The 23,559-nt window shown below is 39.2% G+C and overlaps 1 long non-coding RNA gene across 1 annotated transcript in view; it reads right to left on the minus strand.

Moving 5' to 3' along the window:
- The window catches only part of LOC108444797, a 37,152-nt gene extending 23,433 nt beyond the window's left edge, over window positions 1-13,719 (minus strand). The window contains exon 1 of the long non-coding RNA XR_001859503.1: window positions 13,623-13,719. This is a non-coding gene — a long non-coding RNA (uncharacterized LOC108444797). The remainder of the gene's footprint in view (window positions 1-13,622) is intronic.
- Between the last annotated feature and the right edge of the window lie 9,840 nt (window positions 13,720-23,559).

The raw sequence follows: 23,559 nt of genomic DNA on the forward strand, positions 1-23,559 counted from the left end.
GGTTAATCAAAACTAGAGGGCTGGAGTCCAGAAGCTGTGGAGATCACTACAAAACTATACACACTCTGTTCTTATCCTGCAGTTTTTTTCTCCTACAAATGCTTTCACTTTTTTTTTCTTCCTCTGAAGTAATATGCCAGCTGTGCAAATGTTTGACCCTGTGAACATTCAAAAATTGATTTTGCTTTCTGGCTTTGCTGAGGACAAGCCAACCCCTGTCTGCAGAAACAGTGTTTTCCAGAAGCAGCAGTAAGTACATACAGACGTGCTCTTTGCTAAGGGCACTTGTCAAAGCCTTATGAATGTGTCCAGGAAAGAAATATTCCTGGTCAGTCAAAACACTCAAACCTTTACCATTAGGAGTTAGTAGAAAAGATCCATTCTTCAAATAATTACCATATCACTTAGTTATATAGTTATGCAGTATATATATAGCACTATATATAGTGCGTTCCCTAGAGTAAACATCTGTCTGTTCCCCAGAATGCCTTCTGGATCTTTGGCCAATTTCAATCAAATCTGGCAGATGAATAGATGTCTCAAGTTTATGTAAGTTTCTGTAAAGCTAGAGAAATTAGTAGCCAGGTAAAAGAAAGAAACTTTATTAGGATATCTCTGTTAAAGTCCTTCCACTTCAGGAAAAGCTTCAATATTAATTTACCCCTTATTGCACAGGGAACCAGCATGTGAGCTGAACATTAAAATGTTTATATGCTGGAAACAAGGGTTCATTGCCCCACACATTCTAAAACATCTGACCTGATGGGTGGGTTTTGTGATGTCTAGTAAGAAGAATATACTGACTGAAAGCTGGCACATTCATAATTCCTTAGCTTGAAGGAATAACATTAGCATAGTTCAATTAAAATTCCATTTAGTGTAATTCAGCTAAAGTTTCAGTGGACCAAGAAGACAAAAACCCTCTGGGAAATGAGTTTTTACTAGGTCCAATGCTTGTGGAACTACTGTTCAAAAATTTTTTTGCTCTGGAACTGAATGAATCCACTGTGGTTATCCCTCATAGCACATTACTGGTCTGAGAGGGATGAATGACTCCCCTTTTAGCTGTAAAATTAGAGGTACTTTTTTAGAGAAGGTTGGAAAAAACCTCTAACATCAGCAAGTCCAACTGTGAACTCACCACCACCACCATGTTCAACACTAAACCATGTCCTCCAGTGCCATATTCACAAGTTTTTTGAACACTTCCAGAGATGTTGACTCCACCACTTCCCTGGGCATCCTGTTCCTATGCTTGACAACCCTTGCTGTGAAGAAACTTTTCCTAATATCTAATCTAAACACCCCCTGGCGCAGTTTGAGGCCATTTCCTCTCCTCCTTTTATGTAATCATGTACTTTCCAATTGCTGTGAGTCATGAAGGCATTTTCAGCTCTACTGCCCTTTCTTCCCCATTCTTTGTTACCTCTGAGCCTGAGAGCATCCTGGTTGTCTGAAGTGGCTCTTTTTCTCTCTTTTGCCAACTGTGCACACCAGGATAATATTTTCGCTTGTCTGACTTTGAGAGCTTTGCTCACCTTCCTACTTTCAGGTCTTTTTCCTGGTACTTTTGCTGAACTGCTATTCCTCCTTTGTAAATTCAGCCTGAACTTTATGTTTTTCTCTTTTTTTTGGCTAACTGTAGTTAATTCTTAATTTCAAAATTGTTTCTTCAGTATTCAGTAAGTTCTTCTGCAGTTTTCTCCTTGGGTCACAAGGTTGGGACCTTTGCACAGAAGTTTGGTCTTTATTTGTGCAAGTCTCGATGCTTGTGGTAGAGGAGGAACAGCACAGAGGTTCTTTCAGCCCCTGCTGATCTCCCAGGCAGCTTTTCTCAGGTAAATCCATGAGCATAACTACCACGACCTTCATCCAAGCAAAAACCTGCACAACACAGTGCTGTTCACAAATATCCCGCATCAGCCCTCCTTGTCTCCCTGCAAACTGGGGGTCTCCCTTCCTTGCTGGAGTTGTCTACAGCCATCCAGACAGTATTTTGTCTTTGTCACAGCCCAATCCCGTGGGTGATCTCTGGTCAGTCTTTAGCCTTGTACATGTTACTGCCTGAAAGTCACATTGACCAGCATTTTCGGGAAATAGGGACTGCTCTGTCTTCCTCCTAGTGTGTACAGGAAATTATATTCCTCTCTGTCTGGAGTTTAGGCTTGAATGCCTGTAGGCAAAGAGGATTTATTTCCTCAGTCAAATTTTTGATGGGGAGTGGGCAGGAAGCAAGCATTTCTGTCTGCATGTCAAGTGGAAAAGGCAGCAAACAGGCACACCTTCTCAAATGCACCATTTCCCTGGAGAAACTGGGAAAGCAGGCTGGGGAATTTTAGATTTTCATGCAATACTCTTTTCATTTGTTGTTCCTGGTATGACTCCTACATTTTCCCCTTTACTCCCTTCTCCTTAATCCACATGCAAAGGTGAAAGAAAATCTGTTCATGAATGATTTATCAAAGTGCTACGCAAGACTCAGTTCTTCTGGTGGATTTGTCAAGTAATGTGACACGTTGTATTATACTACATGAGTTATTGGTCTTTGTCCAGTGCTCCTGGGGGGGGCAGGGAGGGGATGCTGGGTTGCTCTACCAGCAGTGTAAGTTTTACTGTACACTGACATGGGGATTCAAGAGTCTCTTCCTGGTTCTGCAAAGCTGTGCATTTGGAAAGGACACCTTCACCTTCAGAAGCCAAGAAGGAAGCCTCTAGTTGTGTTTCATTCACAACAAAAGGGGAAATAATGCAATTTATTTGTTTTCATTTAGCTGGGGGACTATTTCAATTCTGTAACTTCAGCATGGGTGATGTTCAGCTCTATCTCCTTCAGTTCTCTTCTCAGTCTCCAGTAAACTTATTAGTGTTCCAGGAGATCTTTCCAGATATGGTGTCCTGATTTTCTTTCAGAAGCAGAGCTCCCTTGTCATTAGCACAGTAGAGAGCATATAGTCTGACAGCCTGTGGTGTTCAGAGGAGGGAAGGGGCAAATGGGGGGAATGGCCAGGGGTTGTTGATCTTCCTGCTTTAGGAGAAAAGGCATGGAACAAAGCTTTCTGGGGAACAGCTAACTGAGGACAAATAGGGAAATTCAGAGGCAGCTCAAAAGTTAAGAAAGCTGTTTCAAAACAGATTTGAATTGAAAGAAAAGGCCAAAACCTGGAGTGTCTGGATTGTGTATTTCTCTTCCCAGAGCAGCTTCAAAATTCTGAAGTTTACAGTTTCAAAGAATGAGTCACAGGTCCCTCTACACACTTGGCTTCTTAAAATTGATGATGTTTCCTTCCATTTTCCTTGTTTTTTTGGATTTTTTATAAGCTATGGCCTTTGTGAAAAAGGGTTTTTTCCTAAAAAAAAGGATTGAGAAAGGTAAGCGAAAGTGTTAGTCTGGCTTTCCAAGAAAAGGACTGTCTACTTATCAAAAAATTAGGAAAGTCAATAGTGAAATGAGTTTTACTTTAAGTAAAAGAGTTTCTGGTAGGAGGTGATTAATGCCATTTATCTTCTTAATGTAGTGAAGCCCAAGATTGTATTTGTCTTACTGACTTATACATAGCTGATGCCTCCCTGCTTTTGTATTCCAGGTGACTCACTTATTAAATAGTAATGTCCTTATTTATATTACTCCTCTTAACATTTTATTTATCTGGAAGTTTGTTTAAGTGGGCAGCACATGCAAGTTACTAAGCAGAAAATAAGTTCAACAAATGAAAACTGCAAAAATTACATGAAAGAAGTAAAAAGAAAGAAAGAGATATAAAACAGGAGTTAATATCCAGCACGCCTATGTGGATGCAATTCTGTAGCCTTTATCCAGTTGTCCTCTGACTTCATGTGTTTTGCCATAGTGAAATATGGGTTTCCTTAGTACATAGGAATCCTTGAGGTCCTTCCAGGCCTATACGGCCTCGCTACCTCATTCCTGTCTAAAAGGCAGACAAAATGGGCATGTCTTGAAGGAGGCACCTGAACAGGATATATCTGCGATTGTTGTCAGCAACCCTCTTTTTCACAAGGCTTACCTTGATTTTTAGCTAATGGAGGATATGGTCCACTAACTCCCTGATTTTAAATGTTTCACGGAGATATGCTCCATGTCAAAGTTTAACTCCCCACTGAGAGGTTTTGTCAGGGTTTGCTGCTGATGGAGAAACTATGTAATAGGAAAGGACAGCCTCTTTCCTGGTTCTAAGACTATTAAGGTAAGTTTTAACCATGGCTATAAGAGGAAGAGATGTACAGGATCTAGTAAATATTGCATCTGTCTTAGAAGTTGTCTTGACTAAAGAAAAAGTCTGTAACACTGAGGCAAGCAAGGGGAGTAACTCTGCCATCTACCTCTGCCATCAAATGTGCTCACAAGGCCATGCAGTTAAAGCATGTTGAAGTGCTACTGGACTATGTCTAGATGGGCAGAAAGAGACCAACGATTTATATTGGAACTTGGGAATATAAGCGTCCCCAAAGAAACATTAGGAAGGTAGAATTTAAGGTAAATATAGGGGGAAAAGGAGAAATGTAAATGAGATTTCCTACCTATATTCCAAAAAATATGAAGATTTCAATGGACTGGATTTTTTTTGTTAGACTATTTTTTCAAGATGGATTTTCATTTTCTCACTATTTTTTTCTTTTTAATCTCAGTGTCTTGATAGACTTGGACCTGTGTTTGTAATAAATTCTAGCCACAAAGATCCTATATGTTAGTTTGCATACTACATTAATTTCAGTCTATATGGATTTGATCTGCATATTTTTAAGGCAATAGATTATGAAAGGGAATAATTTTTATCCATTAGCTCTCTAAATAAGGCATTGTTCAGATTTAAAGAAAACTGCTAGTGTCTCAAGGAGAAAGGAACCCTAAACTGAATCCAGAGTTAATTTCAGAGCTCACAGAGATTTCCTTCTTCACAGGTATTCAGTCTTCTACAGACTGGAATGGCCTGTCTCTCCTACCTACACTCTGACCTCTCTGGATCTTCTTCCCTCTCTGCACAGTTCATTCCTCTAGGGTACAAAATAACCTCTCCTCTTGGAATAAGAGGAGTTGGTGTTGGCAGACTCCACACACAGTTTTCTCAAGTGCTGGCAGTCCAGGAAACCCTGGATTTGCGATTTTTTGGGAGTTGCTGTGAAGCAGTTACGGTAGGAGAACATTAAGAACACAATTACAAAGAGGTGCGTCATACTAATTCCGGCAGCCAAGCCTGCAAATCCTGTAAGTTGTCTTTGGCACCAACAGGTCAAGTAGTGCCTTCCAAGGAAAGTGCAAGAAACCTCACAACAAACAACAGAAAGGAGTATCTCACCATACTGTGGATATAGCTGGCACACAGCTGACCTATGTAAAGGAGCTTCAGTGACTTTCCAAACAGAGGAAAAGACATAGATTTGAAGAAAATCCAAATGAGCAGTAGAGACACAGGGGTGACGAGCTTGCAGCAGGGGTTGGTAATTCTGGGGAAGGTCAGGATGAGGAGTGAGGAGGGATGGAAGTGCAGCATGCTCTGCATAAACCTCTGTTTGAACCTCTAATGAACCAAGGGGACCCCTGATATTTTACCCAGGGCCCAGACTGAGCTACCTTTGTCAGTCTCAGAAATAATTCTGCACTGTAGTGAACTAAACCTCTAGACTGGGACTAATACCTAATAATACTAATACTTTCCTGTAAGTAAACACGTTGGGTCAAAAGCACAGATATGCTACTGTTCATGTAAATGACATTTTATCAGTTTGCTTAAGTGCTGACTTTGCTTATAAAACACTTGAATTTACTGTATAATACAGTCAACTTTGAGAAACAGCTTGTAAATAAATGTTTCTGATGAAGACTGATAAGTCACTGAGCCACAAAACCATTTCTGTTTGCCAGTTAAGATTCAGTGGCCTGAAGAAAAAGTAGATAAGGAAAGATATTTGTTCTCTACAAATAGCTTCTTTTTACTATTGGTAGTTCACACATGTTTAAGATAAATGCCAGATGAACAGGGATAGTTTTTAATTCTTTCTACATAGTACCCAAGGAAGGGAAACAATGACTTTAAGATTTTGTGCTGAGTTTTTAACTGTATCACTTATATAAGAAAATGTTCCTGATGTGCAGAAACCAGAAGCCTTTTTCTTTTTAATGCAAGATCCGAGAATCTCAGAAGAAGCCTTGAACATGATTATTTTCATTATGTAGTGCCTAGTTTGTTCATGGTTTTATTTTCAGTTGTTCTTATTACTCAGAAAGAACATTATAAATGAGAAAACAAGTAGTGCATTGAAGTAGGACCCAACAGTGCACACGCAGTGGTACCCAGCCTACAATCAGCACATTCATTGTCGAGACATCAGGGTTCTCAACATCTTGCATGAATCACCGGATAAACTGACATCCGTTTCCCTAGAGGCATGTCTACCCTGCTGTCACTCCAGCAGCAGCAAAGTGCAGGCATACCACAAAACCTGTGCCAAATGAATCTCAAATAGCCCATGCTGCTGCAGCTGATTTATGAAAGTATCTATTTTATTTTTTACATAAGATAAAATCTCTAAGGATACATGCTGTCACACTTAGGAAGACTCACTTAAGCTGAGCCATCTGAAGACATTTCTGGCCTTATGGTTTCATGTATATCTCCTTTAGTCCAGAGAGGAAGATGGGCAGCTCTAGAAAATCATTCCCCTCTCTTGGGGTGAGCTGGACAGAGGAAGTGAGGTATTTATGAAGTCTTATATGCTCAAACTTCAGATCCCCAAAGTCAGGTAAAAAGAGCCTTCCGCAATGTGGTTGCTCTGCACTTCTATCCATTTACTGTGCACTCACACATCCTTCCAAATCAGGACTAAATTGGTTTTTCATGTGACATGAGCCCAAAAAGGCCCCCCTTGGTGTCCTCACTGAAGATCCTTTAACAGTTCTGCAAAGAATAAATTCTGATGCAATGTTGGAGACATGCACATCTGAAATAAGAACTGTGTCACACTCTAATACATCAGTACATGAGTGTGGAAGGCAGTCAGCTGGTCTTGGAGAGCTATTTATTCACTGTATTAAACTTCTAACTCTAATGGCCATAGAGCTGTGCAAACAGAAACCAGTAAGTGTTCAGGAGGCCTTGCTAAGAGCTGCACAATTGCTCAAACAGACAAAAGAAGGTGTGAGCCTTGAACGTGAGAATAAAATAAGTATATTGTGGTTTACCTTAATATCAGAACAGTCACATGGCTGCCTTTCAAGGAATAATACAAGAAATTAATCTTGCAGTACATTCATGTGGTAAGATTGAAATCTTTATAAATTGCACAGCAAAGATATTTTAGGATCAAATATCCTTTTAAGTCCAGCAGTATTTTTCAAGACACTCACAAAGTTAATATTTGACATTATGTTTCTAGTGATATTAGTACTATAAGTGGTGTAATTATAATGTTAACCAATAAAATACAGAACCAATACAAACCCCTACAACACAACTAATCAAATAATTCTTCCTTTCCCATACCTGCTATTCTTGCTTCTCTTAAGCAAAAAACTTTGAATATGAGCGGAAAAAAGGTTGTGACATGATGTTACTACTGAAAGATTCTAGAGTATGAGAAATGCTTTAAATAGTTCCTATTACACTGTAATAAATATTGTGATTATATTGAAATATGATTTTAAAAACTGTTCTTTAACTCACCCATCATTAACATCACATGAATATATTTCTGTATCATTGACTTTAAATAGCTTGTATAGTCTGAAAGTTTTATTTAAATATGTAGCTTTTACTCCACATTTCCCATGTTGATAATCTCTGACTTTTGCAAAAGTCAAGCCTTCCTGATCTCCCTAATTTTCAATATGTACTGACACTGTGACATTTAGCATGCACTTTAACATATGTGGGCTTTCATGACAATTGTTATTGGCTGTGTGCAGGTAAAATGTTTAACTTGGGAAGTTTAACATGTACAACTTAACTCTGTTTTTTGAGAAACTCATGATCAAGAATTCCAATCCAGAAATAAACTCTGACCATTTTAAAATAAATAGAATAGTATATTGTTTGCATGTAAATCTGAAACCCTTTGAAGGGATCCATCAGTGCCAGAGAACTGGCTGGGGAAATCCTGCTCCAGGTTTAGAAGCCCAAAAGTTGCTAAGTGAAAATGGTACTCTTGGATGTCATTTTAGTGACTAACTGTGGCATCCTGGGAAAAGACTACTATTTTAAAAACATCATGTGCTAGCTTAAAAACTAAAGTTTTCCTTGCATTCTCAACTTTTTCTTCTTTTGATTAATTTGGTCAAAAGCTTTCATTTCATTCTTCATTAGCATTAACAGTTACACTACAATTACTGATGTAATTATGTATTTTCAGTACTTGGAGGTCTCAAATCTGTAACTAGGTGTATATATAGTATATACCAATTTCAAGTATTTGGGTTCTGGTGACAGCCGTAGGTAAATATTCCTGGTTTCATTATATTTGTTGAAAACCAGACAGAAAGGAGCAAAGCAGTGAACAATATTACTCAAAGTTATTACACAGACTACCTACACTTGAAAGAAAATATAGACCTGCTACTGTCACATTCTATCATTCTATATGCTGATCCTTTCCCTGCAGTCCTCCTTTTTGATATAATTTTTGGAGTTGTACGACCTAAGAAACAGAGCCATGCTGTCCATGTGGTCATTTCCTTCCTTTTGTTACCACTGGATGGAAGTCCAAGGAAAATTTTTATTGCTGTGTCAGCAGTGACCACCAGTTCCCAGTGAGATGCACTCCTAATGTTAGCAAAGTGACCACTTGTAACATTCAAAATGTTCACATGGACATAGAAAAAAAAAAAGACACTTGGCAATTGCACAAGATCTTTTTTTGTCTTACTAGAAAGGCTGTTACGTATTGACCAGAAAAACTAATTCCTCCCTTTCTATTAATCGTTATCTAACACCCCAGCAATACATGTCCTTAGGCAATAGGTTCAGCACCTCTGCAGAACTTCATCCTTGAGACCTGCTACAATTCTTTTAAGTCAAAATCCCAAATCAAGGCAATGATAAGACAGTTTTAAAATAATGTTACTTCTGTACTCTAAAGCATTGGCAGGGTAAAGCTGTAGCTTTTATTTAAACAACCTAAATACTTCTAATTGATTTTCAATTGAAACAGTCCCAGACAGCAGAACTTGAAATGGCATCAGCTTGCAGCTCCCACACGGAAGGTGCTTTGCCTTCTACATTGCCGAAACAAATGAGGAATGGAAGGTATTTGTTGAAGAAGGGATGAGAAGAGTGTGTTTCATCCGTGGGTCGTGTTTGCTTGTGCCACACGAGGCTGAAGTGGATGCTGGGAGAGAGATGTCATATTACAGACAAAATATAGCAGTTAATCATTGTCACTGTGAGTCAAGGTACTGTCTGGAAACAAGGAGAGTCTGGAACAGATGCACCCACCAGGTGTACAAAGCACACGGCACAGAGCTGACTGCAGGCATCCTTTACTGGGCAGTCTCATTCCTTCTCTCTCCAGGAAGGGTTTTTGCACCATTCCTTTGTGCCACAAGGCAGTTGATCCTGCAGGGATGGGGAAGCTCACTTGGTCATCTTCCAGGTAAGAGGACCCTTTGTATAGGTCAATGAAATTCATTGCCCAAGAGTGTACAAAGAGCTGGTGTGGGAGAAAAGCTTGCGGATCCATCTTACACAGGCAAAGCAAAAACCTTCCATTGCTATCTTGCTTCCCTGCTCCTCACCCCTGCTGCTCTGCATGAGAGCCTTAAGCTTGCTGAGAAAACTGGGTATCAGCACCACACCTCACTGCTCAGCAGCTGCCACCCCTGTCTTGCTGCAGAACCTGCTGGAAAATACAGATTGCTGAAAGCCACAGGGCCTTTCTGGAGATTCAGCTGCACTATGGGCATTTTTGCTTCTCTACCTCTAAGGTCTTTTCCTACCCCAGGTTGTGGTGTTCCATTTCACTTATGTACTGGGCTTGGGAACAGAAGGAGGAACAGAAAAGCAGAATACTGGACAAATGTACATTTAACTGAGTGTAAAACCCCACTGATTCCAACTGTCTACTGTATTGAATAACTCTTTTTTTCTTATTGCTTCAGGTTTTTATGTTGCAGTTAAGGGCATCCAGTGATGTACCATGGATCCATCTGCCTATTCATCTGCTGCTCCCAGACAACACTTGTAGCTGGTAGATGATTTCCGTGGAATCTGGCAGGTATGTGATCCCAGACACCCCAGATTCTTGCAATCCCATGAAGCAACACTGTTTCTATTAAAAGAATGGCTAATACTGATCTGTAAGCTCAACCCTTGCTATCTATCAGAGAAGCCAGGTCTTCTTGTTCCACATCTTACGGAACATGTTGGTTTTTCCCTCATGACCTTGCTTATTTTACTGAATTTTACATATATGTATTTTACATGGGTTTGATTGGTTGGTTTTGCTTCATGTTTGCTTTGTCTGTACACAGAAGTCACACACTTTTACCTGAACAGAAAATGTAGCATGGTTACAATGTGGGTGTTATACATGTAGAGTGTTCATGGTGTTTATTAAGGTGTTTATATAAGGGGAGCTACTCACAACAGAATGCAGTGCCTCCATCCTGCTGTAATTGTGGTCACACTGGGGACTGTACTAATGCAGGAAAGACAAACCATGCCACAGGAGAATATGGCCCATTCGTTTTCTTAACTGAAGTGATGAGCATTTCTCCACATGAACGGGCCCACAAGCTAGATAAACTGATTATTTATAAAAAGGGCAAATTATTTTACACACTTATGAATAATCAATTTTCACTTATGTAGATATTGCAGTAAAGTTCACTTGGGCAGTCACCAGCTGTATATCTTGGATTTTTATCTGTATTGTATCTTTAATATATACTTTTTATTGGGTGAACATATTTCCCATAATCCAAGAAAACTGGATTACCATCAGTGTAGTCTGTGTTTCAGATTCCATGCGATGAAGCCATCATCACATTATAGACTTTTGGATGTTTGTCAAAAACCAGATGAGCCGTATTCAGACCTGGTGATCCATTGAGCTGGAAGTGCAGAAGGGAAATACAGCTTCTCCCTTGCTTCTCTGGCCAAGCATGACATTTAAAGGCTGTCATGCAGAGAGACTATCTTCCCTTTGGCACAATGTTTATGCCCTTGACTCCCTAGTACCAAGAGACATTGTACCCATGCGTGGAGGAACAAAACCATGAGGCTAAAGGTGCCTTAAAAAAAGGCAGGGGGTGAATGTGTGGATCTTTATCTTTAGTAACCATAACAAAGCTCCCTACATTGTGTTGCGTATTTTTACGTTAACAATATTGAATGAAAAGGGTATGACGTAAAGAAGCACCTCCCAAAAGATCTGCAACTATGATAACAGTTTATGGATATGGCTAATATTTCTAGAATGCAATTAATTAGACAAAGGAAAAGAGGTGGACTTCATTTTATGCCCTGTTTGATATCTGCAGTGTTTGCATCAGATGCCTATGCTTCCTTTTGCAATGCCTGGTCAGAAACAGGCTCTCTCAGACTATTATTCACACAAAGGATTCATAGCATTGTACTGAAAGGAAGGTGGATGAACTATATAATAGAAGTTGTGGTCTCAGGCCTCATGGAAAAGAGGTTCTGTACAGAGTGCAGTACTGCCAGACCCTCTCAAAGATTATACAATCTCATTAGACTTTTGTCCTGTTTCTGTACAATCCAAGAAACTGGAATGAGCTGAAGCAGATAATTTATATGGAATTACCTAGTTTTTTTCTGATGATTTCTATTTCTTTTTTGATGATTAACCATATACAGTAAAATATTATTTTCACAATAGGTAAATCAAGCTTCCTCGGTGTTTGTGGACATACTCACATCTCCTTATATTTTTGACTAATTGAATAAAATCTTTATCATACTTTTGAGATTATCTCCAAAGGGGCTTAAACTGCTACTTCTTCAAACAGCAGTTTCTCCAGGGTAGTAGCCTTCTCTGGGTGTGTTTCAGACTCCTGGATTTCATCTAGGTCTTCACAGATGTTGATTAAAATTGACAGAAAAGAGAAACTCCTCTAACATAGATAATACTTCAGCATTCATTAACTTTAAAAAAAGAAACTTGTCTGTTTGAATCCCTTTCTATCTTCCTGATACACAGCTAACAGGTCAATCTGTGTACAAATGTAGAGAGAGCAGCTGTTGGCTCCTTCTGGTTTGGTAACATATTAAAGGCGCTGATCAATAAATAGCTGTGTAGCCAACAAATCAGCCAGGTGCAATCAGTTCACTGAGGTCAATGCACAGTAACTGGTTTTGGAGAAGGTGCCACTCAAGTAACTAAAGATCTGAGGAACTGGGATATACAAATACATCTCCCTTGGGCCAAACACAAGCAGGCACAAAATTAATAGTGAAAACAGATCAGCATGGTTGCAGAGGAGGTTCCATCCAGTTACTTCTATCTGAGAAATAAAAATGAACAGACAAAAACCCCCAAACAAGAAAAGATCTTCCAAACTGAGGCAAATAAATAGATAAATAAATAAAACAATTATAGGAGCAATTTGCCGAGGTGAAACAGGAACTGGTTGTTATAAGATCTCAAACCAGTAAAAGATTGCCCTTATGGATGTAAATCTAATGGGATGTCCCCATAAAGCACTCAGAAGTGTACCAGACACGTATCAAAACCTGTTGAGCCACTCCAGTACAGTCACGTAAAGCTCATTTACAGTATCTCATCTGTGATTAGATTATGATATGTCAATGTTTCCATGAATCTTGTTGTCTAGGTAAAAACAGTGAACCAGCAGCAAGGCCTCAGTAAATACTCATAGAGATTATATGGCAGTGTGTGTCGGTCAAAATGAATGCCAGTAATAGAGATTACAAAAAGGTCTTTAGAACGTAGTTTTGACTATATTGCTCTTTTTTCTTCCGGGGTCTCTAAGGTTTAATTACTTAATATAGTGAGGTAATATCTTTTATCTTCAAGATTATCTCTACATTCCTAGGTATACTTTTACTGTGTCGGTGGTACTTAAAAAATTTGGAACATTACTGCACTCTTAAGAGTAATTTGCCACGTAGCTGGTTGGTTTTTTCTAGTAAATAAGCAGATAAAATATGAGGAGTTTTGACTTCTAAACTAGCAAAAATCAGACAAGCAAGACAGAAGTGACCACTGGCTCATATCAGCTGAAAAATCAGCAATGTGCGTACAAAATCATGTACTTTCTCATTTGTTCCTATGGAAAATACAGCAAAATCTTAGGCGTGGCGATAGTCTTGATAAAAATGTCAATAAAATCAGTGGAAACACGCCACTTCACCTCACCGTGTTTTCAATCTGAGCCACTATGATAACTTTAAACCCACAAGGTTATTGAAGGGATTCTGCAGGTACAGAGACGTGAGAGCAAGACTTGAATATAGCAAAGATTTCTGATATTTTCCTTCTTTAGTTTCCAATGCCGGTGAGTACAACATCTGTGTGTCCTTTACCTACCGGATACAGTCTTGTAGTACAAGCTCAGCCATTTTGCATGTTAATGACATCTTTCAGAGACCCTAAATGTGTGGCATAAACAATTCAGTAGGTGACTTACCCACCTTTTATCCCAGCATAGACCACTGTTTCCCATCCATCATGCATAAAACTAGAAGATAGCCTTTTCCTGAAAGAAAAATTGTACAAATAAAAATTGATGATCAGAGGTAAATTCAGAAAGGAGAATTAGAACCACCACTAATCCTATGGTGGTCTGATTACAGCTTGGAGGAATGTTCATGGCCAGAAATCTTGCTTTAAATTTTCAACTAAACAGACTACATCAATTATCCTCTGTTCTGAGTGTTTCTCTGTGCTCTGCTTTCCTATAGATGGAAATCACCTGTCCACACTGGATTCATAAAACAGCTTGTGAAGTCGCAGCGCATAAAAGGCCCTGAATGACTGGGCTGGTGTTATTACTGGGGAGGTGTCCTTGCTGGAAATGCAGAGAATGATGCAAGCTAGATAGCTGATACTTTTATTTCAGTAGTTTTCATTCTCATTCTGGTTCATTTTTACCCTAGCTGCCTAGCATTACAAATTAGCAAGATTAAGGGAAGTGAAAAACCAGCATTTTTTTTCTCTGTTGTGTCAATAGTACAGGTTATTACCTGGGAAAAATTTCTGGAGGAAGACAGCACCTTGCTGCTTTGCCTAAACCTTAATCACTGCAAATACTGGGGTGACCCACTGAAAGCATTCAGTGAAGAATCTGTGTACGTGTGCTCTTACGGTTTCGCATAGTTTTGCTCTGTCAGTAGGGCTGCAGCTGTAGTTGAAGTTACGCTGTCCTTAATGTTGGCCTTGGGCCCCTATCTGCCTTTCACCTCAGCCCTGAGGTTTTTTACTTGACCCCACAGTGCAGCCTGACTGAGATCTGGTCACCTCGGGGTACCAGACTGACCCGTCTGCTGCTGACTTTCCAGCCAGAGTCTTCTGGTTCATTTTTACCCTAGCTGCCTAGCATTACAAATTAGCAAGATTAAGGGAAGTGAAAAACCAGCATTTTTTTTCTCTGTCTGTGTCAATAGTACAGGTTATTACCTGGGAAAAATTTCTGGAGGAAGACAGCACCTTGCTGCTTTGCCTAAACCTTAATCACTGCAAATACTGGGGTGACCCACTGAAAGCATTCAGTGAAGAATCTGTGTACGTGTGCTCTTACGGTTTCGCATAGTTTTGCTCTGTCAGTAGGGCTGCAGCTGTAGTTGAAGTTACGCTGTCCTTAATGTTGGCCTTGGGCCCCTATCTGCCTTTCACCTCAGCCCTGAGGTTTTTTACTTGACCCCACAGTGCAGCCTGACTGAGATCTGGTCACCTCGGGGTACCAGACTGACCCGTCTGCTGCTGACTTTCCAGCCAGTGTCTGTGTAGTTGGAGTCAGCCCACGTGTACAACTGAACAGAGAAAGCTGGTGGACAGGAATTGCACAATTCCTTGTTCCTGGTTCCTGATCTCCCAGCATATCATCTCTCACATTCTATGTGGAGTGGAGAAACGTCTGGAGGAGAACCAAGCACCTGCAGAGATGTTCCTCACAGAAATGGATATGAGATGTCAAGGAGAGGCCCCTTTGGCATCACCTGGCCTTTGGCAGGAATCTTTGGTGCTGACTTAAAAAATGCATGGATATGCATTTCAGTGCAGGACACAGGATAGATACAGGATACAGAATATGGGATACAGGACCTGATGTAAAGGTGGGAGGGTGGCTGGTAGAAGGCAAAACAAACCAGCTCTGAACATCAGCAGAGACAACTTCTAAGTGATCTTCACTCTTTGACAATTGCAAAAAGGCTGCGCATTGAAGTCAGGTTCTAATCTACTTCCAAAATGGGACTGAATAGTTCGGGCACACAGATTGGAGTCTTGTGTTCATAAATCAGTGCGTGCATCCTTAAAGAACATAGTAAAAAAAACCAACTCTAGGGCACATACGGTCTTTTCAAACGTGGCAGAGGAAGCAGCATCCTGTTGTTAGTGGTGCAAAATCAAAGAATTTGGTGAGCAGCAGCTCCTGGAGTTGATGGAAATGTGGCCTGCTGGAAGATATGTTACCAAGAAAGCTGTGGAGGTACATGGAAAATTTAAAACAATAAACAAAACTGATGAAGGTAGTGGAAAGACTCCTTGGGAATGTGATAGGCTTTGAAAGAAGACAACAAAGTTTCTTTCATGATGTCCCTTCTTTTTTTTTTTTTTTCCTAAAAAAAGAGAGTGGAGCAGGTGGGGACACTTACAGATTTTGCCTGTCTTTTCCAGTATTCCTTGCTTTTAACTCCCAGGCTCCCTGAATTCCTATTGTTCTAGAGTCAAACCAGGCCTGCGACAGTATTAGCTTATGCCCTGCATTTCGATGAATCAGCAGGCTATTCAAACATCTGCTCATGTAACTCCTAATCCAAAGTTACAAGTGATATTGCCACAAGTTAAAATTTGCATTTGGATAATGCCTTTCATTCAAAAGGATTCCTAAGAGAATTTTCCAGTACCTGTATGCCAGTAACATCATCATTCCAACAGAACAATGAGGCCAGAGCAGCACATCAGATAATTTCTCATGCCTTGGGCAGAAATGTGCAGAGATGCAAACTGCATGGTTCAGAAACCTCTCAAGAATTTCCATCTATCTAAAATTTCATAGCAGGGGAGATATCACAGCCAAAATGGTGCTTAAAGGGAAGTAAAAGCTTAAAGGACATATTGACAGCGGATGTCCTCATCAAGATTAACCCTCTGTATTTAGCCACTGTTACTGCTGCAAATAAGTTTTGTGCTTTATCAGCTTGACCGCAAAGGTTAATTAAACTTCTTTCTGGATTTGATACCTTTCCAAGAACATGAAGAAAATGATTTGTAGAGGCTAGCCAGTTTGCTACAGGTAATGCTCCTATGCATTAAAAAAAAAGACAAATCAGACCACAGTGAACCTATCAGAAATCTGTCTAGAAAACAGGGAATAGGTTCCACTTGCATAAAATTTCCTCATGTCAAAGAGACTATATGCTTAAAGTCAGGCTTGGCATTACTATTTCATGACAAGCCTCAGAGTCTTCTGGTGCCTGTCTTAAAGCAAACATAGCTGATGTTGAAAGATCACACAAAAATCCCAACTTTCCATTCAATGCAGTGATAGCAGGATAAAGCTCTGAAGTCAATACGGAGCTGTCAATAAAATAAAGAGTGCTATGTAGCCAGAAGACCTTGTGGAAATGTTGGAGCAGATGTCTGCTTGTCATTACTGCTGCATAAGGGAGATGGCATAAATTCCAAATGTCACTGTGCCCTACTGTATTTTATTTCCTGAAAACAGTTACCTTGCCTCTTGAATATCCCATTAAAGGCAAAAATCTGAAATACTGCTTTCCTAGAGGAAACTCACCTGGAGGTCATAAATCAAGAAAACATTAAAAACCCAGCCTAGACAGAGCCTATCTCTAAAGACATCCTATAATGAGGAACAGAGCAAAGGATACAGAAAAGGATGGGATGTAGGCTTTTCTGTGTACATCAACTTTGCTGAATCACACCAGTATCACCCCAATTCCAATTAAAATCTTTTCTTTGTACACAAAGAAGTGTCACAACACCCTCTGAATCTTCAGCTAAATAAATTATCCTCTTTTAACTTACTTAAATTAACTACTTCATAATTCTGACTTCTTCTGAGTAACAGATATTAAAGAAAAGTCACATGCTAAAATACATGTATTTTACATAAAAATATAGGAAGACTGAGCAGATCAGACAAGTCAAAGACCAGTGAAAAAAAACCTCATTGTGTGTACAAGTGCATTTATGCACAAATTTGGTTTTCTCTTCATATAAACAGAGATTTTGCACAAGGGACTGTCTCAATCTCTTATTATACAGAAAAACTATGAACGTGATGTTTTAGTACAAGAAGGAATTACGTACATTTATAATGTTAGAAGATACTCAATATCACTGTCTAGATTGTCACTTCCCTTCAGTAATTTTTGTCCAGAGAGGTGCAGCAAGACAAGACATCTCTGATTTCATGTGTAGTCAGAAAACACCTACATGAAGTAAACCAATCTTTTTTTCTTTCTGGACAATGACTGAAAATCAGAAATTTTGCTGGTCGTCTTCACATCAATGGCATTAACTGAGAGCACTTGAGAGCATGTGGGGATTTGTTTGGGGGTTTTTTTGTTGTGGTTTGTTTTTTTTGTGGTTTGTTTGTTTCTGTCTTAACCTACACCAAAACGATGAGTGTTTATTTCTGACTTTTGACTCTGGGTAGTTTTTGTCTATTTGTTTTGTTCATGGACCTGCCAGTGCAATAAGCCAAATGCAACTGAACACTTCCACTTCCAAAGTGACTGAAATCCAGATCTGATTTACTTTATGACTTGAGCTCTTCCTTATCTTGTTGCAGGCAGCAGCTGGAGAGTTAGCTCTCTGATGAGACACTGCAGCAAACATTCAGTGTTTTATATAGATTCTCCCTGACTTATCCTTTGGTTTCCATGGAGATCTATATGATCCTCATAGCTACCAAGTCTAGTTCTCTTCAGTGTGTGTAGGACAGACCTACAGGTTAACCCACGCAACTTCTATCCATTCAACTATATGTATATTAGGGAAGAGTTAAACAAATCAACATAATATTAATTTAAAACATTTGTACTTTTTGGGTGAGATGTTCAAAGATGATGTCCACACGTCAGGTAGCTTCCTCTTAAAAAAGGGAAGCTACGGAACACCGCTAAGCTCTGTTACTCTGCTGTGCCGGGATCGCCAGATAACGAGTTACTTGTTTTTCCAACATGAAAAGTTATTTTGTTACCTTGTTAAGTTAAAAAAACGTATTTTTTAGATAGAAACCATTTATTTTTCACACTGGGAGTCATAATGGTATTCTGCTTTTTACCAGGTACCATTGCAGAAGATCTAGTAGAAATTTGGAGCAAATGTGGTGGTGTTTAGGAGTAGCATAATTTTAACCAAACTACTCAGTAAATAAAGAATACTAAAGGCAAAATCACTCAAAGGTCATGAACTGAGCTAATATCGAAAACGTTAATGAAAATGCCATTGAAGCATTTTTTGTCTTGAAAAGGAGAAAAAAGGGAAATACTCTGCAAGACCATGTTAAAGAAAATTACATTTTAAATCAAGAAAATAAGTATTTCAACAAGGTAAAAATACCACTTAGAGAAACAAAACATAGTATATTTTTGTGTCTCTAAGCTGTTATTTTTACTTGCTGAAGCATTTTAAATTGTTATAATTAACGTAAGTATTGCAATAATTATAACTGCATGTAAGTTATAATGCAATTATAACTAATGCAAGTTAGAGCACTTTTAGTAGCTCTAACACACATTAATTTTTAGTTGTGTTTTATGTTATGGAGAAATATTTATATAAAATATAAGAACTATATTTAATACTAAGAGTAACATGTGTATGTTTGTATGCTTGCATTTGAGGGCATTTAAATAAATTGAAACTATAATACTATAACACATAAAGTGAAAACTGAGAAAAAAATACTTTTTGCCCTTCTACCACATCAAAGAACTTATTTTAAATCCACCTGGATGTTGCATATCCAGCTTATATTATGTTGGACTCTCAGCAGCAAAACTTGTCAGCTGTGCTGCTTATAAACTTTCATGGTTCAGAAGGTGTTGACAAAAGACAAATTACTGAAGAGGGACTCTGTCCATTTGTCAAGGAAAGCTGAAGGATGAAGATACAAGACTTTAGCTGAAACCAAGCGAATAATACTCTGCATGGACAGCTGTTTTAGTAATTTGATTTTATGGCAAGCAAACAGTGTTTTCTTTAATGGGATTTATTAAGATTTATTTAACACAGCCTACCTTCTGCTTCCCTGGAAGTGTCAATATTGCTAAAGCCTAATATTGAACAGACTTTACTACTCTCTTAACTGGCACTTTCCTGATCTTTGGTATTCACATAACCTGATAAGGCACCACTGAGGCATGGAACTTTCTGTAAATGCTTTATCTTTTCTCTCTTGTAATCTTGCTGTGTTTGAGATAGATTCTGAAACTTGTTTATTGGTTTCATACAAATCTGCTATTTGCTCTTTGCTGTAATAAAAAACATCTGTGTTTTCCTGTTGGAAACTCAAGGAAAACCTTCTTGCACAGTTACTGCGTTTCTGAGAGCCCTAACGGGAATGCACACGCATTTGGTGATTTCCTAAATGTGCTATTTTTCCTACATGATCAAGGTCATCATATTTTTTGCCCGATCTTTAATATCAATTTATTGCTTAGATTTTGTCTGTCCCATTTTCCCCCCAGCGCAAAGTGCGCGTGCACACACACACACACACACACAGGCAGAGTGGCCTTACCCCTGAGGTAAACTACACTGCCCTTCAGACTAATCAGCATCCCCTCCTTTTTTTGAATTAAATCTGCAAAATACAATATCATCCTGAAATTTAATCTTTTCAGATTTTGTTCAATTCTATCCACTCCTTAACATCTGTAGGACTCGAACTTTTAACCCATTTATTTCGACTCATTCATTAACCCATTCACACACTTATGTTATCCATTCTTTCAGCCCATTCATAACCCATTTACTTCACATAGCCTTAGGGTAACAGCTGTTCCAGCAGATCTTAGGGTACCTTTTCTTTTGTATTGCTACCTTCTATGAACTTCAATAGAAAATAGGATTGTGCCCGTTAGATAAAGAGAGATACTCTGGATACAGTTTTCAGCTACTCTGTAATGAGCGTTTTGCTGTTTTACCTTCCCCATCTTTGTGGAGTTGTTAGTCCTGCTCCATAGTGATGCTGTGACAGCTCCAGCACAAATTGAGACTGATAACGAAGTAAGAAGCACCTTAGCCTTTAGGTTAATGGTTTTATAAAAATATTTGGAGAAATGATTTGGAACTAAATGGGCATTATTATCATGAGGAATGAGCATCTCAGTTCGCCTTAGCTAGCTCATCTGTCCCTGTTAAGCCATTGATATAATTGGCTTTCAAATTGCTTCCATGACAAGTCTCATTTGGCTGTAAACTGGATTGTTTTGAATCTGAGGAAGAGAACCTGTAAACATAAAATCAATGACTGCTGGCCATTCCAGTGGTGTCACATTTTTGTCAGGAGCCTGTTTATATCAGATTTTTAACCATCCTGACAAAAAAAAAAAGTATGATTTATGGTCCTTTAACCCTGAGACTTGTCACGTAAGTAGCTACTGTGAAGCAAACAAAATGCTGTGCATTTTAACTACTTAGGCTTTGGGGAAGGGTTCCCTCCGGGAAAATGCAGCCTCCTCAAGCTACAATAGATCACATTTCCTTCACTCCTGTTTCTCTAAAGCACGTGTCTGATGGATATTGATATAACAGTTGACCATTGTCCCTATTCTTACTCATCTCTAATCACTCTGGATCTGCTTCATCGATTTAGTCAAAGCAGACAGTTTAACACAGACTTGAGCAAATTTGTCTTACATAGGTGGCAGTGTCTCAGCGAAGGAAATCTTCTTGTCAAAGTACAGCTATGCAAACATACAACCATTGTTCACTACCGTGGAAATGTTATCTGACTACTCCCTTTTATTTATCTATGACTTCATCTCCCCTTAAGTAAAGTGATTTATATTTACCAGTGAGCATTTAATTTTGCATAACAATTTGGGGAACATGTAAAACTATACGAGCATTTTCTTAAGTTCTTCTTAATCAGGATGTCTTTAATCTAAGAAACAAAGTCAAGCAAAGAAGTGCTCTTCTGAAACAGTGGCTGAAAAAAATCAACAAAATCCGAATATGTAAAGATGGTGGGTTATATACTGTTTTAGAAGTCCAACAGTTTAGTAGTACCCTATACTAATATTTCCCAAAGTTGATAGGAAAATCTGAACCATAAAGAATGGTTTCATTTCCCTGGATCTCATAATACTTAAAGGCTTTGTGAAAGGCTGGGAAACAGGTAGAGGATAAAAAAAAAGTAGGATAAAAATCCAGCAGCTGAATTTAGTGGTTGGATCATATATTTTAAAATAGGATTAGCCTTCATTAAGGGACACTTCATAGAGTAGCATGAAATACAGTATGAAGATACTTAACGTCCAGGCAACACCAACAAAGTAACCTAGGAAGTATAAGCTTAAGATGATGAATGGGATGGACAGAGAGTTGGGAAGGAAATTCACAATGCAAAGTTCTTCATGGGATACAAGGAGGCTGGATGAACTGATGATAACCCCTGACATTTTGCAAAAATAAATATTCTTTATAATTCATTTCAGTCATGCTACAGGAAGTTCCTATGTGTTTACAAGCACTTCCACTGTTCACCAGTCATGGTTAAGTACAGACATGGAGGAATTTGGTCTTTATCATACTGAGGAATGTGTGGCTCTCCGCTGCTGAGCTGTTCTTGCAGTTCTGCTGAAGAAGGTCCTTTGACTTCCTATAGCCCCTGAACAGGGCTTCCCTCCTGGTACCCTGCATTACATGTAACTACAACATTACTCTAGAGTCAGCTGATACACAAAATGACCAGAGGCAGTGAAGATGACAGAAGGGATCATAATCCAGCTGTAGTCAGTGACGATCTTCCCCTTGACTTCTCTGCCCTTGAAGTCTGAGGCTTTGTATTGAATGGACTGCTTCACTCAGGATGCTGAAACCACCCCCAGATACTGAAATATGGTCCTTCCTGGAAGCTCATGTCTGCCGGTTGGAGCTGTCTCCCATGAAATGCCACTGATCGCAAGAGCACACATGACAAGGGTGGTGCTAGGACTGGGCAGCTTTGCAGGGCTAAGAGTTGGAATCAATTACTGCCTTCAGAAATCAAAGTAATATTTAACTTGACATTTGATGGCAGCACAACTGAACTCTGCTTCCCCAAGGTTATGGAAAGTTTCCTTGATCATGAAGTTACTAGTGGTTTTATGCTGTTGTTCCAATCATCCCTGAGAGTCCACAATCTCCAAGCAGACCAATCACAGGATTTGCTATATTTGATGGAATGTAATTGTAGGTTAGGCTGTGAGCTTTGCGGACAAGAGGGTTTACAAAGCATTCAGGTTCTCCAAGGAGCACACTGAAGGACTTTCAAAGTATCTGGACAATAAATTGCAGGATAAAGACTGGTCAAATCTGGGGCATATTCCTGATGGGATCTCTCTCCATATCAGACCACCAACAGATTTTTAATGGGTTACAGGTAGGGAGGCTGAGAAACACTTTGTGCTCAAAGGCTGGAGCCCTGATAAGTATCTTTAAATGAGTATTCACGGCAAATTCTAGTTTTAATGGATGTCAAAAGATTACCTGGCAATAAAAGAAGCCCCTAAATGCATTCAGTCTGATGTGGTTACCTAAATGAAATACTTAATTTAGAACCAGAGTCAGTGGAGAATAACACATGGAGATTTGTGTCTCTAATTGGCTGAACTGCCTTGGTGGGGTATTGACTTGGTGGGCAACTAAAGACCTTAATGTGCTAATGCACTTAAATGGATGGAATTAGACAGTATAAGCCCAAAGTGACATTTGGGGTACTCAGGGTGCGACCTCATCTATACAGACTAAAACTTAAAGAGGATCCTAGGAACCAAAATCTAATTTGATGACCTCCTGCCTCTCCATCATACAGTGTAGTGCTACACCAACCAAACCTGTGCCCCAGCTCTTCCTCTTAGGTACCCACTGCATGTAAAAATAGGAGAAAATGGAGCAAGAATCTACCTGTTAAAATACACCTGGCTCCACAAAATTTGTGACCAATGTCGGTATTATGTCAACCTATGATTACACAAGGTAGGCCAAGCAGCACATTGTATTTTCTCATTAAATGAAGTTAAAATAGTGTTTCTGTGGAACTGAACTGCCAAGTACCCTCATGAAGAGTGCAAGCACTTAGAAATAATCTTAGGTACCTTTGGGAAGAAGCAGTCATCTAGGGAAGACAAGGCAGGGGGTGGGAGAGAAAAGAGACTGAGAATGAGATCTTCC

The sequence above is a fragment of the Corvus brachyrhynchos genome, unplaced genomic scaffold (assembly GCF_000691975.1).
Source record: "Corvus brachyrhynchos isolate BGI_N302 unplaced genomic scaffold, ASM69197v1 scaffold62, whole genome shotgun sequence".
NCBI classification, from domain to species: Eukaryota; Metazoa; Chordata; class Aves; order Passeriformes; family Corvidae; genus Corvus; species Corvus brachyrhynchos.